The sequence below is a fragment of the Octopus sinensis genome, linkage group LG17 (genome assembly GCF_006345805.1).
Source record: "Octopus sinensis linkage group LG17, ASM634580v1, whole genome shotgun sequence".
NCBI classification, from domain to species: domain Eukaryota; kingdom Metazoa; phylum Mollusca; class Cephalopoda; order Octopoda; family Octopodidae; genus Octopus; species Octopus sinensis.
This window is the reverse complement of record NC_043013.1, coordinates 36,730,764-36,750,585: the sequence shown is the minus strand read 5'-3', so window position 1 is coordinate 36,750,585 and position 19,822 is coordinate 36,730,764.

Sequence of the window (19,822 nt, the reverse complement as noted above, 5' to 3'; positions counted from 1 at the left end):
CAGGCAGCAAGTTAAGGACAGATTAAATATATAAATAAAACATGGAAAGAAAGGAAGGAATGAAGGAAGGAGTGGGAATTTGATGGAAATGGCTCGCTATATCAAGGCTTGTTTTAGGGGTCTTATTTTAGTAGTCTTCATACAGATTGAAGAATAATAATCACAACAGTGACAGTAATTTCATTGATGATGATGACAACGATGATAAATGATGATGATGATGATGGTGATGATGACGACGACGACAAAGATGATGATGGTGGCAGTGACAGTGGTGGTGGTGGTGGTGTCAGAAATGATTTTATCTCATGAAAATGAAAATTACAAATGATGATGTTGATGGAGATGGCATGGCAACAATTACTAGCTTTAGTGAAAGTAATAAGTAACAATATCATAACAAATATTGACTATTATGACAACGACGATGATGATGATGATGATGATGATGATGGTGACGATACTGATGGTGGTGATGATGATGGCAATGATGATGATGATGATGATAATCAGCCTCATGATGTGATGACATCACAGGAAAGGAGAAGTAAATGATGAAATAAGAAGATAATGATGATAAAATGATAATGATGATCATGATCATGCATCATGGTGCTGATGAGGAGGAAGGTAGTGGCGATGGTGATAATAATGCCAATAAGGATGACAATGGAATCAATGATGGTGATGATGATGATGATGATGATGATGATGATGACGGCAACGACAATGACAATGGCAGTGATGAGGAGGACAAACAGAAACTCATTTTACTCACCTCATTATGGGAGTCATGAGAATTAAATAAAGTTTAATGAAAACTAACAACAGCCCATGATTGTGATTAAGAAATGCAGTGGGAAGACTGTGGAGTAGAAGGAAAGTGGAAAGAAGCAAGGTGGAAAGGAGGAGAATTATCTGGGAAGGGGAAGAGAAAAAGGAGCTGGACAACAAAGTAGTTAGTTGAAGAAAGACAGAGACGCAGCAAAGTGAGGTCATTGGTAGAAAGAGCAAGAGATGCAGAGAGAGGAAAAAGGGAGGGGGAGAGGGACTAAAAATGTGTGTAGTAATTAAGAGAAAGAATAGAAAAGACAAGACATTGTGAGTCAATAAAGTAAAAATAACAGAGAGAGAGAGAGAGAGAGAGGGAACAGAAGGGAGCAGAAGGGGGCAGAAGGTGAAGTGTGTGTGTGTGTGTGTGTGTGTGTGTTGGGGTGGTGGTGGTGGGTGCTGTTAAGAAATGAGAAACAGAGTGTTATAGAAAAGAGAAAACACTATTGACCATTGACTGAAAGTGAATGCAATCAAGACAATTGTAGGGCGCTGGTCTCTCTTTTGTTCCTTTTAGTCCAGTAGCGATAACAAGGTTTACACAGAACAGCCATAGTGATTTAGTATGTGAAAGCATATTTAATCTTTAGAACCTATTTATATGATGCTTAAAACAGAGTGTGTGTTCTTAAAAGAAGGCTAAATATAGCTTCAGCATGGCATCAATATATTTGGAACGTCAAATATTCTTTCATGCAAGATTTTATTTTACGCAGACTATTACAGTTGGAAACGTTTTTGATTTTCATACATATTTACAACTACTCCATGTTTTAATCAGTTGATACTCGGTCGTTATCAGAACTAAAGGTCCCTGGTTTGTGCTAGGTACTAACTATCAGGTACTGTGTATACATCAATGAATAAGACATCTAATGACAATTGAAAACCAAATCAATTGAAATACAGAGTAGATATAAATGAAGTAACGCCAGCAGCAGTAGTTGTTTAATTGCTAAAAATCAGATTAATAGAGTGAAAAATTATAACGTTATGTGCAACAACCCATCTCAGATTTTGTGAATTGTTTGGTAATCATGCAGCATGGTGTTCCATAGACGCTTATATTAGAATAGTTACTAACTGGGATTAGCAATTACAAAAGTGTTATTAGCAGATGTATACAATGGAACAGGTTAACACATTGTCAATGGAAAAGATTTTTCTGTTGGAATAATTCTATAAACATAGCCATTACTCACGATGTCAACAGACAGTTAATATAGATTTACAACAACAAAACGAAGTGTGGAAGTGGCAACGAAGGTGGTGTTGGTTAGTTGTGATAGTGATTAGTGAGGTATGTCAACAACAAGATTTACTACAAGAATAACTTCTCTATGTAGAAACCATTACATGGTAATGAAAGAGCTTCAATGTGAGTGCTTGAATTGTTAGGGCCAAATCTCTCTCATATCACATCACACTATTTTAGAACAGGAAGGACACATTAGACAATGTAGTCCTTCGATCAAAGGGTTGCAATAACCAGAGCTGTCTTGGAGCTAAACAACAGCAATAACAAACTAGACCACTTTATACACATTAAATAAACTGACAAACAGAATTAAATCAGTTTAGCTTTTAATTGTAAGTCACAGTTTCTAACATTAGTGCTCGGGGAGGGAACAAAAGATTATATTGAACCTAGTACTTGGATACTACTTAAACAAACCTGGAAGCAGAAAAGGTAAAAGTTGCACTGATAGAATTTGTAAAGGAATTAACTAAATACAATAATACAAGAGCCCCTAATTGCCAGGAAGCAGGCCAATACTGGATCATGGATCATTTGGCACTGGGGCACACAGAAAGAATAAATTTCCAAAATTTTATAGAGTATCACAATCTGCAGAGTGTTTTTGTATTATATATGTATCATATATATGACATAATTAAATCATATATTTTATACTTTGAGTTTTGCTATGCACATGCTCCCCTGGTTCATGATGTGAAAAAGATTGGGGACTGCTGCCATAAAGTATTTTCCCCACCACTCTACAGAATCACTCTTACTTGAAGCTAGTTATATGCAAAAGCAATAACCTAGCACTGCTAGAAGCTGGGAACATAAATGGATCAACTCACAGATAACAGAAACTGCTGCAAGAGCACAGCTACCATTATAGAAGTTTTGCTCTAAAAGAATCTAGCCATAATGTGGATATCGATAATGCAGACCCTATTTTCCTGTGAGTTCCATGTTTCATGGAAGTCAAAGTGAAAATGTATTTCATGTTATGGAAAATAACATGTTAACAAGATTTTCTGGAATGCAATATGTCTGTAACACAGGGAATAACTATACTTATGTATATTAAGAGATATGCTGAACTGTCTAGTAGCCATAAAGTTGGAAGAGTTTAAAATAAGGACTTTAGTGCTCCACAAATTTCCCATTGTGAATTTACAAAAGCAGACCCAACCTGTCATTCAGGTGATTACCTTGTCTGTTATAGTGTCTTTATGAACTCATTTTGTTGCAAGTATTTTGAGCAAGAACACAAAGTCTCTCCCTGTCTATAGTTTTCCATATAGATATTAAGGCTGGCCATCAGCAATAACAATTTCAACAATCTTACAAGGATTTGCAACAGTCAGAGGCATTACACTTTCTCCCTAAACTAACTGATGTGAATAAAAAAATAAAAAAAGAGGGCTACTACAGTATGCAGAAATCACTCATTCTAAAAAGTCTCAATCTTTGGTATTTCTATCTCAGAACTAACATATTTCCCTGCTCAATTCTCAAACACAGCTCCCCTTTCATTCCCAAAGTATTTTGTAAATTATTTTAGCTTACTTGCTTATAATTTTATCAATCTATCTACTTGCATTAATTCTTCAAATTCATCTTTAATACAATCTATGTGAGTATATATATATATATATATATATATGTCTTATTATTTTAGAATGTCAGGATAACTAGAACAAGACAAAATACCTTGTGATATTTGTTTCACTTCTTTAAGTTTTGAGTTCAATTCCTGTCAACATGACTTTGCCTTTTATCCTTCTGGGATCAACATAATTAATTAACCCCCTCCTCCCAATTTTCTGCTCCTGTGCCTATGTTAAAAACAATTATTATTTACCATTACTTTTTTTATGTACTGCTTACATATTTTGTGTTTGTTATTTATATTCATTTATTTTTAGCTATTATTTTTTTTCTTTTTTTTAATAATTTATAATTTTCCAGATATATCAAAGAACACAAGAGAAAAAAAAAACTCCGCAAAATACTCAAGTATAATTTACAAATTTTAAAGAATAGCAAGAATTTATCATCAGATATTAGCAGACAAATTACACCTCACCACCATTACCCTGCTGTATTTCTTTCAATCTAAAACCAAGCAAAGAAAGAAAGAAAAGAAACAAATGGGAAAAGAAAGGAAAAAATAGGTAAAAGAACCCCACAACTGCAGTAATTCCCTTGAGAATATGTGTGTGCATGTGTAGTGATGGTGTGAGTGTAAAATGCATATATATATATATTGTGTGTGTGTGTGTGTGCATGCGTGCGTGTATGTACACACACACATACATGTGTGTGTGTGGTGTGTGTGTGTGTGTGTGTATGTATCTAGATATGTTTTTGTATGGATGTCTATTCAGGAGGTTTGCTATGTGAGTATGCATGTGTGTGTATACAAGTATGTGTATTCTGCATTCATATTTCTGTCTACCCTTAGGGTACGTGAATGTGAGTGTGTGTGTGTGTGTGTGTACGCCCGCGCATGTATCGAAGTGCCTTCATACTTGGCAATCTACATCTGAACTCATTAAGATGTGTGAGTATATGTTTTCAGCGGTGTATCCATGTTTGTGTATTTGTATTTAGGTGTGCTCATGCATGATGATGTACATCTGAGGTTATACAGATGTCTGTACAGGGTAAAGGCTGTGTGTGTGTGTGTGTGTGTTGTTCATATTTGGTAAGTTATCACTGAATTTAGAGAAACGATTGCATGTTTGATAGAGTACATCTTGTGTGTGCCTCTGTGTATGTTTGTGAGAGACAATGGATATGCCTGTATGACTCTGTGTGCATGTATTCAAATTTTCTTGAGTCAGTATATTATATTCACATATGCATATTTCAGTGATACTCTGTTGGCATGCATGCATGCATATAAGATAATGCACATGCATACATACTTACATCCATACATATGTATGTATGTATGTATGTATGTATATGTATGTATGTATGTATGTATGTATGTATGTATGTATGTACGTACGTACGTACGTACGTACGTACGTATGTATGTATGTATGTATGTATGTATATATGTATGTATGTATGTATGTATGTATGTATGTATGTATGTATGTATGTATGTATGCATACGTCAACATGTTTGTGGGAAACTATGTATTTGAGTATGTATATAAGACGGTTTGAGTATGAATATGTATGTGTATCAAAGTATGCAGGAGACAAATGCGCGTGTGTCTATTTGTACGCGTGACAGTGAACGTACGTATGTATGTATGTATGCGTGTTTATGTAGATGAATGTTTTTAGCGATATAGTGCATATGTGGGGGAGTGTATGCGAGTATGGCTTGTCATGCAAGCATATATTATGGTGATTATATTAAATACTATCTTCAAGCTGAGATGGAAATATAAAAGATTAATATTTCAAAACTGGTATTACAAGAGATAGAACAAGCGAATCTAGTGCCATGATTTTGTTCTTTCCTGACCTCTCTTCTACTCTTATTGTTGTTATTTGTTATTTCCACCACCAACACCACCAGATTATGCCATCTCCACCACCACCACCACCATCATCATCATCATCATGTTATTAGTAAGGTGAGTAGATGCTAGATATGGTAGCACAATAAGCAAAATATGCCTTGTATATATTTGAATATATATTTTGTTTTGAGTTGAAATCAGTGATCTGGGTTATATTTGATAGAATAAGTACCAGCCATGCAGTGGCTTGCAATGATCCATTGCTCTCAGGCTTCTGAAATTGAGATTATGGTTTACATAAATCTTTAGAAAGCTCAAGTATAAGGAAAAGTTGAATCAACTATGCCTCTCCCTCCAAAATCTTTGGCCTAGTACCTTTGTCAATAACCAATGTTGTTTTTGGTTAGCACTGGTGCTGGTGCTACATAAAAAAAGCAACCCATACACTCTGTAAAGTGGTTGGCATCAGGAAGAGCACCCATCTGTAGAAATCATGCCAAAGCAGACAATGCAGCTTGCCAAGCTCCTGTCAAATTGCCCAACCCATGCTGGCATGGAAGATGAACTTTAAATGATGAATGATGATGTAGTTATTTTCCTTCTTGCATAGCCTTAGTCATCACTCAACCAAGGAGCTAAGGCACAGCAAACAAAAGCAGCAACCAGATGTTGTGTCCTATTCTAGTATTATATTGAACCTTCAGTCATGTAATGGCTAGCTGTGCTGATTGGAGATATGTCACTCAAAGGATGCTGCAATTTTGCATCCATATAGACAGCCAGTTAGCACTAGTGGTCATAATTACAATACAGGTGGACAATGACAGTACAACAGAAACAAGCATAAGGCAGATGATATGAATTCTCAATGAGAAATCAACTCAGAATGGATGACCAAACAAAACGGCAATGACCTAATGTTGCAGCAATTGCTGGCTAAACAGTAATGGCACTGCTGGTGGCAATGGTTGATGAAGTCATGGGCATGTTGGTGGTGTTTAGCTCCAGGTCAACCTTGATCAAGCAATACCAATGACCAAATCCAAGATTTCTAGTCTTGACCACTGCACGTTTTTACAAACAGTTTTTATATCTAGGACTATATTATCACAGTAGAGCATGGTTTTGATTGAGATTTGGCTGCTATTTCTAACAGGTCAGACAATCATACAGAGGCTCCTTCATGGGCTTCATGATGTCATGGTTGGTGGTAGTGATGTGGCTAATAGTTTCAGTGATGAAGACACAAAAATGAAACCGACCGAGGGCAGTACATAATGCTGAGAAGCACAGTGAACGTTCATTCAGGTACAAGAAGAGAAACGAGAGAACATAAAAGATAACAGAACAAATGATGAGAAAGGGATGCAGCAATAATGTCAGGATTTGCTTCAGTGTAAATAGTAGAGAGATTAATAACTGTGTGCATTTATCTATATCTATTTCTCTAATGACCCTCCCCACCCATATATGTGTGTGTGTGTGTGTGTATGTAGGTATGCATATAATTACATAAAATATGATACATTAAGGGAAGCAAATGGTCAATAAAGGAAAAAAATAAATGCAGAATGGCCAAGAAATACTGAAGCAAAATTGGGAACAAAAATGTAGAGGTCATTTTAAGCATGATAGTGGAAAGAGATGATGATGGCAAAAAAAAAAAGGTAATATAGCAAAGTGAAAGAGCCAGATTGGAGAAGAGGAGGAGGGATGGGCAGGGAAGAGGAAGAGCAGTGGGTGCATAAAGGAGGTGGGGATGGTTTTATAAAAGTTAGGAAGAGTAGGAGAAAGAGGAGGAGGAATGATCAGGAAAAAAATGCAAAAGAAAGAGGAAGAGGAAGTGAAAAAGAGAAAAGGTATGTGTGCGTGTGTGTGTGTGTGTGCATGGGGTGATGGGGGGGTTGTACCAAATTAAGTATTCAATATAGGGAGACGGAAATATTTGCAGAAATCAAATTATTTAATCACCATATTTACTGTGTGGACCTGCGGAACTGTTGTGGTGTGGTAGGGTGGGGGATGGGGGTGGTATTAGAGCAGAGCAGAGTAGGGGTTGTTATTGTTGGAACACATTAATTCATACACACATGTGCACATTCATAGTGATGATAGTACACTTCATATGCACATATACCCATGTAACCATTTACAAACATACATACACACACTCACACACACACATAAAAACAGACACACAAATATACACTCACAGACAAACATAAGTATGGACATGCACAACATATATGCAAATTAACACACATTCAGAACATATCTGTTATGTGTTTTCTGGTTGTAGGGCAAAAGCTGGTCTTGGCGTAATTTGTTACACATGCACGCACACACACACACACACATATGTATGTATATTGTTACATTCACAAACACACTGATAATTACACACTCACATAAACACAGCGATAGATTTTAAGGAAAGACCCATTTATCACTGGGCAATGAAAGCTTTTCTAGCTATACACATGCATCAACACACACAAATACAAGCACACATACGCGCAAACACAAAGGAGAAAATATGAGATAAAATGTGAGACAAAGAGAGAGATCAATGTGAACAGACATAAAAATATACACAAGCATATACACGGATCTATTAATAATAATATATTCCAAGAACTTTTACTAAATGTAATATACATCCAGCCAAAGATTAGCTGTCGTATAACCTGAATATTGACACATGTCCTATCCAATGACACATCCTGTCACATATCATGTGACAAATATGCTGCAATTATCTAATTAGATGTATTGTTACAGAACAGACATATAGGAAGAGAAAATGTCACATCTGGTGTTACAGGAGAGAGAGAGAGAGAGGGAGAGAGAGGGAAGGAGAGAGAGGAAGAGTGAGAGAGAGAGAGAGAGAGAGAGGGGAGAGTGGAGAGAGAAAGAGAGAAATGGGAGCAGTGGTAATAGATAAGGTGAGATGTCACATCAGCAAGTGAGATGTCACAACATCAAACTATAAGGAGTAACACACTGTTCTTGTCCTGACGATGGAAAGATACATTGTCACGTGATCATCGTGATTGTCATGTGACCAACATCCTACAAGTTGTTCAATCATTTAACATGGATCATGACAGATGGTGACTACATCCTACACACAGTTCTACATGATCCACTTACCGCATGGGAAGAGAGTGGGCGAGAGAGGTTGAGGAGAAACAGAAAACGCAATTGTAAGGAGATATGCTATCAAATCACCTCCACCTGCATTTCAACCATCACTATATCTGTAGTCATGTGACCTGACTACAGAGAAAACGTGGTCACATGACACACAACAAACATCCTACACGTTGTGTGCTCATGGAGTAGTGACACATTGTCACATAACCTCCACTACTCAAAGTGGGAAAGCAAAGTATGTAGTAAGGAAGACGATATTGTCGTCGCATAATAATTTTGTCACATTACTTGTGTGTCGTGAGGTGTGACATAACATATAAGGGTGTTGCCTGTATCCACTGGGACACACTGAGACGACAATAACACATAACCTGATATGTTATTGTATACACTAGCATACCGAGTAGTTGTGTGCACAGACATAATACATGCTTTAAAAGATGGTTACAAGCATTAACTGATAAAAATATTACAGTTAAGCACATAAAGATACACACACACACACACACACACATAAACACATACACAATTTTCATATATATGCAAAAACGCATATATGTGTATACATACATATACATGCACACATATGCATGAACATATCTATCTATATATCAGTATTTATATATACATATATATACACACACACCACATATATATACAAAGAGAGAGAATGTAAGGGAGAGAGGGAGAGCGGGAGGGAGAGAGAGCAATCCTGTGTGTCATTGAGGACATGAGTCAGTGTGTGACAGCCATTTCAGATGTCTATGTTGTTTGTCAGCCAATTAGCATAGATTAAGCGAGGAGCAATCTCCGAGGATAGTAACATTTAGAAGCTGGCTGGCTGGACGGTGAGGTGATGACGACGGTGATGGAGGAGGGGAGGAGTAGAAAAGGGTGTGAGGATGGAGGATGGAGAAGGACGGATGGGCTAGAAAGGAAATAAAAGCGCGCACACCCCCTTCTACACACACACATGCATACACACACACATGCATACACACGCACATACACACATAACTGCTTCCACTACCACCGTCACCATCACCACTACCACCAGTAACAGCAACAGCAATATTACTGCCATTGCTACTACTATTACAACCAAGGCAACAAGAACACACACACACACACACACACACATAAAAATATACATCTATAAAAAGCAAAGGGCAATACCAATTACTACCACTATTATCAAGTCTAGCATCATCAGGAAGACCACAGCCATGACAATAATAGAACTGTGACCAAAACAATAACAACAACTGCATTAGCACCAGGCCTTCATTTTGTTTTTTACAACAGCTACTGTCTCCATCATACCAAGAACACCAGCATCAACATCAGCATCAGTAATACCCAGATTTTTGATCCGCGAGCACATATATATATGTATGTGGAGTTGTGTGTGTGTGTGTGTGTGTGTGTATGTATGTGTGTGTGTGTGTGTGTGTTGTGTGTGTGTGTATGTATGTGTGTGTGTGTGTGTGTGTGTGTGAAATACACCTTTCTTTTTTTTTACACACACATTTTCTGTGACATTGTTTTTTTTAACCCTTTTTCATTCTTCTTCTTCAGACTCTGCCACTTGCTATAGGAATCACCCCCACACTGCTGCTGCTGCTACTGCCATCATCATCATCATCATCATCATCATCACTCCATCATCATTATCATCATAATCAACATCATCAACATGCCCACTAGCAAACATCACCACAGCCACTACCACCACCACCACTCCATTACAACTCCTGCAAAAATAATCATGACTCCTAAAACCCCACCAAAATCATCACGGTTGCCACCACCACCACCACCACCATCACCATCATCAACACATGCACTCATTATGTCTATCCCTAGGATTACTACCGCTTCTACCACCCACCCCTGCATTACCCTTATCAATAGTTTCACCTCCACCTCCACCACCACCACCACCACCACCACCACAACCACCATCGTTTCTGTCACACTGCAATCACTTTCCCTACTCACACCACTTCCACCAGAGCTTCTTTCATTACAACCACTCCATCACCACTGCTATCTACCACTGCTAATGACACTGATGTCACCATCAACACTGGCACCACCACCACCACCACTAACAGGGCACTGCCACCACTAGCATTGCTTCCACTACCACAATCTTTACCAGTGTCATTGTTGTGTGCCATGAAACAATGACACTCACACACTGGAATATATATATATATATATATATATATATATATACACACATACATATGCTTACATACACACGCACACACATATATATATATGCACATACACCACCCACTGTTAACCCCTGGAGACACTGTGCTACCACAATTCCTACCCTTAAGCAACCCAAACTGTACTCGACCTCACTACACTACAACAATCACCGTCCCGCCATCATCACCGATTTTAACCCACCGCCACCCCCCGCAACCACATACACATACAACCATCCCAGTCTGCTGCTACTGCTGTTGCTGTTGCTGCTGCACAATTAAAGTGGGGGGGAAGGGGAGTCAGTGGGGTGGAAAGGTGTAGGGAAATGATGGAGTGTGTGTGTGTGTGTGTGCGCACGTGTGTGTGTGTGGTGTGTGTGTGTGTGCGCACGTGTGTATGTGTGTGTGAGTGGGAGGGGATGTGATTGTAATTATAAATGATAACATGGATGAAAGAAAAACTGTAGAGGTTGCAGGATGGGGAGAGAAAAATATTGGGGTGCTGGTGTTGGTGAGGGTTGTGAATAATTATCATCATCATCAGCAGCAACATAATCATCTTTTATAAGTATCATCATCATTATCCTAATCATCTCAATCATCATCACTCTCATCATTATTTCCTACATCCACGTACTTCACTGCTAACAGTAGGTGCACATCCATCATCAGCGACATCATCATTATCATCAGCGACATCACAACGTCATTGCTAACAGTAGGTGTGCATTCATCATCATCATCATCATCATCGTCATCATCATCACCATTGTCATCATTATCATGTCTAGTCACCATTGTCTTCTTCAACATAAAAATCACAGGCATAATCATCATCATCACCATCACCATCACCATCATCATCATAACTAATGTTGTAAATCACTGTTACTCCCATTGTCATTGTTTTTGTCATCATACCACCATCATGATTATCTTCATCAACATTATCGTCATCATCAGCAGCAGCATCATATCTAACAATTTCATTACCACCATTACCACTACCCTCATTAACCTCGTCGTAACCATTCTTCCCACTACCATTATTGTCGTCACTTTAACTACCATCATAACCATTATCAATGTCATCATCATGATCCTCATCATCATCGGTGGCGCCGTCATCATCATCATCATCATCATCATCATCATCATCATCATCAGCAACATCAGGGTTATCCTCATCATAATCAGAAACACGATTTCTAGCATCTTCATGCGATAAGTAAAAATAGTATATCAGCAAAAATAGGTGTACTGATGGTGGCGATGGTCTGTGGCAACAGATACATGCATTTTAAGGGATGTGGAAGGAGAGAAAGAGAGAGAGAGAAAGGGAGAGAAAGACAGAGAGAGAGACAGACAGACAGACAGACAGAGAATAAAAAGAGTGATGGGGGATGCATGCAAAATGCTGCACCATTCCATTCGAAATGTGGCCAGCTTGAACAGGCTAGATTCGATCCCTTTACCAGATCAGGGTAGGGAAAGAGGAGCTTTTACAAAGTTCACTTCAAACACACAGGAGATCTTTCAGAGATAACTTGAACTGAAGTGTTGGTGGTGGTTGTGTGCTATTGACATGAGGGGGGTGGATAGGAAAGAAAGAGGGAAAAGAGAGCTGTAGTGATAAAGAGAAATGATGATCTGAATATCGAATGTAGTGAAGGATAGAACGAGGTTAAGAAGAGATTGAGAGATAGGTGGGGAAAGAAAGAGAGATGCCTAAACCAATAAAACAATACATATATTCTTAAATATAAATTTCTGATGGATTTCTGGTGTTTTCTTTCAATGCTATTATGTTCTACAGAATATATCTATAGGCTTCAGCCAACACAGTATGTAATTCTTTATTCACCAAAATATCATATACATAGTTTTTTAACACCTGTCTATTGCTTAAAGTGTTGGCTAAAACCTATAGATATATTTGTTAACAAATAACAAGCATAAAAACAAAACATGATTACACACCAGTAGTTTATAAGTCCAAACAAGCTGTCAAGAAAGCATTATGATATGCAAATAAAGTCTACTTGATTTACTGGAGCCCTTAATGGTAGCGGATTTATAATGTGTCTCTGAGGACAGTTAAAGTGAGTACTCAGCTGCTGATGAAATCTCAATACTAGAATGAAACTTCTCTGGCCCCACTTTTTTCTGTCCATGGAGAAATTATTGTATAAAATAAATTGTTTATTACATATAATCTATTACATACCTTGTTGATCATAGTCTATAGATATTCTCCGCTCTTTTGTTCATGCTTTGATTTCATCCCCTTTAGTACAACTAAGTTAAAGTACTTTACAAGCTATAATATTGTATATATGTGTATATATATATATATATATATATATCACCATGATCACCGTGACCGACCAGGCTATCAGATGTTGCTCCACATCACTGGTCACAATGCGTTTCGCATTGTTTTAGCCTTCAAATGACGCCATCCCGCTGGCTAAGCGAGCAGGCCAATATATATATAGATATATATATATATCTATATATAATATATATATATATATATATATATATATATCTATATATATATATATATATATATATATATATAATATTTATCCATTTAAATGAAGAAATGAAGAGAATTAACACATGCTTTTGCCAGAAATATAGTCTAAAATAAATTTTAAAATAGCAGTCTCCAGTGGCAGCAAACTAGTTTTCTTTCGATATATTTTTGGGATAGAATTTGAATTACATGTAACTCAAAGAATTAACCCAATCTCTCTATGCACTTCCACAAAGCAACACAGATTATACATGCATACATATATTAGTATGTATGCATGTAAATATATCCTTAAATAATAATAAAATTAATAATCCCTTCTACTATAGGCACAAGGTCTGAAATTTGAGGGGAGGAGGTTAGTCAACTACAACAATCCCAGTGCTCAACTGGCACTTATTTCATCGAACCGGAAAGAATGAGAGGCAATGGTGACCTTAGCAGAATTTGAACACAGAATGTAAAGACAGGTAAAATGCCACAGAATATTTTGTCTGTCATGCTAAAAATTCTGCCAGTTCACCACTTACATCAACCCCAGACTTGAACTGTACTTTGCCAACCCTACAGGGATAAAAGGCTAAGTTGAATTCAGAGCTGAAACAAATACAGCGAGGTTCATTTGACTATGAAAGTGAATGAGAGATCAGCAATGTGTATACAGAAGGAATCTAGGAGAAAGAAGGGTTTATACCCAGATTTACTAGCAGAAGGCTTTTGGCAGTAATACCCACATGTGAATTCTAGAAACACTTGTCATGAGTAAGGCGGCACCAATAATAAGCAGATATATTAAATATATGATGGGTAAATGGCAAATAATGCTGGTCCAGACAAAGGAAGAAGTTACAATAATAACCTCCATTCTCATTTGAAAAAGACAAAATTTTCAAGAAAACTCCCTTTTTTTTATGCTTAGGGTTAACACATTTAACCAGCATGTTAAACCAGATTGAACTCAGATTCAAATACTTTGGTAAAATAATCAACTAGTTTTGATCCTGCACATTGATAAACAAGACTTATGGCTAAAAACACTACATTGATTTATTAGCGTGCATCCAATTATAATAGTCACTTGGTCTCAAAAGCTGATAGCACATCTTTAATAGAAATGTAGAAATTATTCACTTATAAAGAGCAGGAAACAGAGATGAGCAGAATATGAAGGTTAAGAAAATAGAAACAATCTTTATGATAATGATCTGGGAATGATTTAAAAACATACAGACAATTACATAAGAGAAACTCCACAACTTACAAATATGCACAAAATATTAATAAAATAGTACTATGTGATACTGCTCACATATGACTGCTAGTACTGCCAACACATTACAAAATACTAAACCAAAACAAAATATTACATATACTCAAAGCACGCAGAGTTATGCATGGTAATTCAGTGAAAGCATGCAATAAAAATAAGACTACTAAAAAATAATAATGGTTTTCAGCATAAGCGAAAGGTCACAGGTTTGGAAGGGGAAGGGTACACTCAATTTAATTGATTTCAGTTTAACACTGGTATTTAGTTAATCAGCTATGGAGCAGGAGGAAAAGCAGTGTCAACCTTAAATAGATTTGAGCTCAGGATATAAAGGGACATAACTAAATACCAGAAGGCATTTTATCTAGCGTTCTACTAATTCCGCCATACCCTGCCCTAATAATAATCTAGTATATTAAACACGGTTTACACTAACATTAAAGCAAGTAACAGCCAGAACACACACAGACAACAAGGAAAAGAAACAGAACATGAAAAAAATAAATAAATAAACATCAAGACAAATAAATTGACAAAAATCAAGGAGAGAATAAAAAAAAACAAAAACAAGAAAAAAGAGAATGAGGAAAATGAAGAGAGTAGTGGTTAGAGGAGGATGAAAACAATAAAAAGCTAGGAGAGAAGTTAAAGACTTAATTGGTGCTGTTTAAAAGTAAGTCAGATTGGAAAGTCTGGTTCATAAAATGCCAGAGATGTAGTAAAGTAGGTTCTAGAAAGTCTGTTTAAATTCTCTTTACAAACCCACATCTTACCCCCACAACCAGATCGTCATCATCATCATCATCATTACCATCATCATCATCATCATCATCCTCATCTATCTCCTACCACCCCTGATCCAGCACCGGTAATTATGACAGGTCTAAGTACTTTCTCACATCAAACTAGTTAGAGATGACATTGTAACAATCAACATCATCATTGCCACCACCACCACCGCTACCACCACTACTACTAATGCCACCACCAAACTCACTACCATCGCAACCACTACCATCACAAACGCTGTGACAGTAACATTACTACTATCACTAATACAGAATTCTAAAACAATATGTAACGCATCTACTACCTAACATACTCGGGGCTAAAACCTCTTTTGACAAACTTTTTAAACTATAAACACCATCAACAACACCAGTGAACAAAAGAAGCCTCAATGTGATTTCTGAACCTACTAGAAATAGCAGCTAAATTTCCTTCAATTACAGCCTACTGATAATGTAGTTTTATATACATTGTCTAAAAATAAAACAGGATGGTCACAGCTGGAACATCATCATTGATGTGTTGGTCACATTCGCTTACTCGATGTCCAGTGTCTGCTGTGTCTTGATACTTATTTTCTTTTGGGTTTCATGTTTGTACTCAAAGTTGCTAAATCTTTATTGTTATAATTAACCCTTTTGATACCAACCCAGCTGAAACTGCCTCTGGGTCTGTAGTATAAATGTTGTGTCAAGAGTTCTGAATTAAAATCTTCCATCAAACCTTAGTCACAATTTATGTCCCTAACGCTAACTTAATGATAACTAAGTTGTTTTACTAATTTTTTTGTCATATTCAAAATTAATTGAAAGAAACACAGAGCATCTCAACAGAAATATGGCAACAAAAGTGTTAAGGTATCAAGCTGGCAGAATTTTTAGCACGCCAGACAAAATGCTTAATGGCATTTCGTCCGTCTTTAAGTCCTGAGTTCAAATTCCACCAAGATCAACTTTGCCTTTCATCCTTTTGGTGTTGATTCAATAAGCACCAATTCAGCACATTGATCAATGTAAATGACTAGCCCCCTCCACCAAACTTTAGAAGAAAAGATTATTATCATTATTATTATTGGATTGGAAGGATCACTAGAGCATCAGACAAAACTGTTCAAACCACTACTACTCCTTGAACCATGTTGACAACTTCCTGCAAAATAAGGCCTTAAACAACCAAGCAACAACTCAAAATGCCTTTGAAGACTTCATCAATTCCAAGACTCCAGAATTCTAACCTACAGTTTCCAAACTGTGCCACTTCTAGTGGTCATTATTTTGATTAATAAAATTTAATCTCAGCTGAGATGTTGCTTTAAAGTTGATAGTTAAAAACTGTAATTAATTTTGCAACAACTTGAAATACACACACACACACACACACACACACACACACATAAACACACAAGTACATCTCTCTCTTGAAATATGTATGTGGGAACATGTATATATGTGTGTGTAAATGTGCATGTACATATATATGTATGTGTGTGTATATGTGTATATATATATATATATACACACAAACATGTACGCAAGTGTTGTTGTCACTGTAACTATTGTAATTATTGCCATCGTCATTAAGCTTGTAACCTCTTCTTTAGGATTGCTGTTGTTAGTGTTGTTGCAGCTAGTGTTTTTGTATGCGTATGTATACAGAGTGGGTGGAGTTGTCGGCAAGAGAGGGAGTTGGGATTGAGAGGGTCTTTTATGTTGTCTGAAAGAAATAATTCATTAAAAATGCTCTAATTAATTCTTTGAAACACGACGGAGAAGGAGGTGGTGGTGGTGGGGGGAGTAAATGAACAAGACAATTAAAACAAAGAGAGAGGGAGAGAGAGAGAGAGAGAGAGAGAATGAGTGAGACAGAGTAGAAAAATATATGAAAACAACAAACAAACTTCACAACCAGATGTTGTCGGAAATGGTGTGGGTGAAGGTTTGATGGTTACGCGTTGCTACTACTTCAAGCACACACACACATAAATAGTAACATGAAAACACATATCAATAAAAAGAAAATAGATCTAATTGCATACATACATGCATACCAGCACACATATATTTCATATATACTCTCATAGAAACACAAACATGTAAGAGATTATAACGGAAACCTATGCACATATTTACATAAGTGACATATATGCACACATACAGATAATCAGCATGAAATGCATAGTCACACACACACACACACACACACAAACACATACATTCATATATAAATAACGAGATTTAACTATATATATATACTCAAAAAATGTTCATTCACACTAACCTATACATACTTACACATATATTTATGCATAAACATACACGCAACACTGAAGTGACCAGATTGAGCTACATGTTTTTAAGTGTGGACACAAATTATACATGAGCACTTATACAAATTCACACATCATCATCCTTCCCCGCTCAAATCAACTTGATTTCACAATATATACACTGAGCAAGCGAATTGCATATAAACACTCCCCAGACACATTCAGAGCTTACCCGCACCTTACATACAGTGTCACTCACAACCACCCCCTACCAGGGTTGATGTGTTAGTGATGTTATTTAAGACAGCTTTCCCCTAATTATTTCTCTACAGGAACCATCTTCACTCAGAGACAGTATGGCTCTACCATTTCAATGGAATTTCTGCTAATATGTTAACTGACCTGAATTAGAAACCTTTAGCACTGTTGTGTAGTGTTACTGCTGTTATTGTTGAAGGTGGTGGTGGTGGTGGTTGTGGTGGTGGCAGCAGTAGCGATAAATGATGTAATGGTTGTCTTTGGTGGTAATACTAATGATAGTGGAGGTGGTGATGGTGGTGATGGTGGTGATAGCAGAAGTGATTGGGAAGGTTATAGTTGTCATATAAAAGTGGATGTTTCAATGTTATGCTGTGGTAGTGGAGGTGGTTGTGGCAGTGATGGTGGTGGTGGTTCAGCTCTTGCAGAACCATGACTGAGCAGATCTTTGATCAAATGTGCCCCAGTCATGAACATCTTATCCTGTATTCAGACAATGTAGCCATGCCTTTTATTATTCAAGGGGTCTTTCTGTTTTTAAGATAGCAGGGCATGAACTGAAAGGAATATTTTTCTTATATCTACTAGATAGAGTGACTGCATGGAGTTCCCTCATCCCACAAAATTTATGGCAATGGTGGTAACAATGGCACGTGGAAATCTGATTGTTGTTGTGGGGCCCGGTGATAGTAGTAGTGGTTGTATTGTTTGTAGTAGAAGTAGTAGTAGCAGCAACAGCAGCTGATGTTGTTGTTGTTGTAATGGCATTAGTTGTTGAGTGAACTATCCTGAGATTTTAGGATTTTATTTATGTAGATTTCTTAAAAAGTGACGGAGGAATAGAAATGATTAATTATCGGACAAGATGTCTTTCAGTGTTTGTCTTTTATCCTTTTACATTCATTCACTTGTTCATTCATTTGTTTAACATTTGTTTTCCATGCCAGCATGAGTTAGATGAGGAGTTATTTGTAGTAGGATTTTACAGACAGATATTTTCCTGTTGCCAACCCATGATTATTTTACAAGGAAGGAGTTTCTTTTTATTGAAGAGATTTTTGAAAGTAAAGGGTGACAATGTCAACAAGGTATGTCAACATCAACACCATTTCACTCAAGAGGTAACAAGTGAGGAATATTAATTTTTACACATACATACAAGATGGCTTTCAGCAGTTGGCGCCTCAGTTTGCCCAAAAGTCAAGAATAGGCATTGGACCATTTAGGACCGCTACATGCAACAGACTGGTATTTAAATCAGAAAACTTATCTCACGTGACTTTCTGTCTTGATATAGGAGCAAAAGAACAGCTTGGGGAACATTTAGATGGGATGGTCACTGATGGAATACTTTTCATTACCTGTTTCATTGGTCATGAATGACTTGTGACCAAACAACAAGGATCAAATTAATATCTCTGACAAACATCAGCCATATGCAGGAGTAGTTGTTACTAGTAAAAATAAACACCAGTATGAAAAACTTGCAGCATCATCAAGACCACTATCTCCATTACCACCACCTCCATCATCCAACTTTAGCATCAGCATTTCAAACAGCAATCACATGGTATACAACAAACAACAGTACTGGCTCGAAAGCCATAATGTGCCAAATGGAAAATAGCGTCGCTAGGTGAGGCTGGCTGGCACTTAAACAGCATTGCTGCTTGACAGGTGGGCCAAGGGGAACCATCTTGTTCATTGCTCACCCTCCTCTCCAATAGTTCAAAGGCATGTACCACAAGACAGCTAGTCAGCTC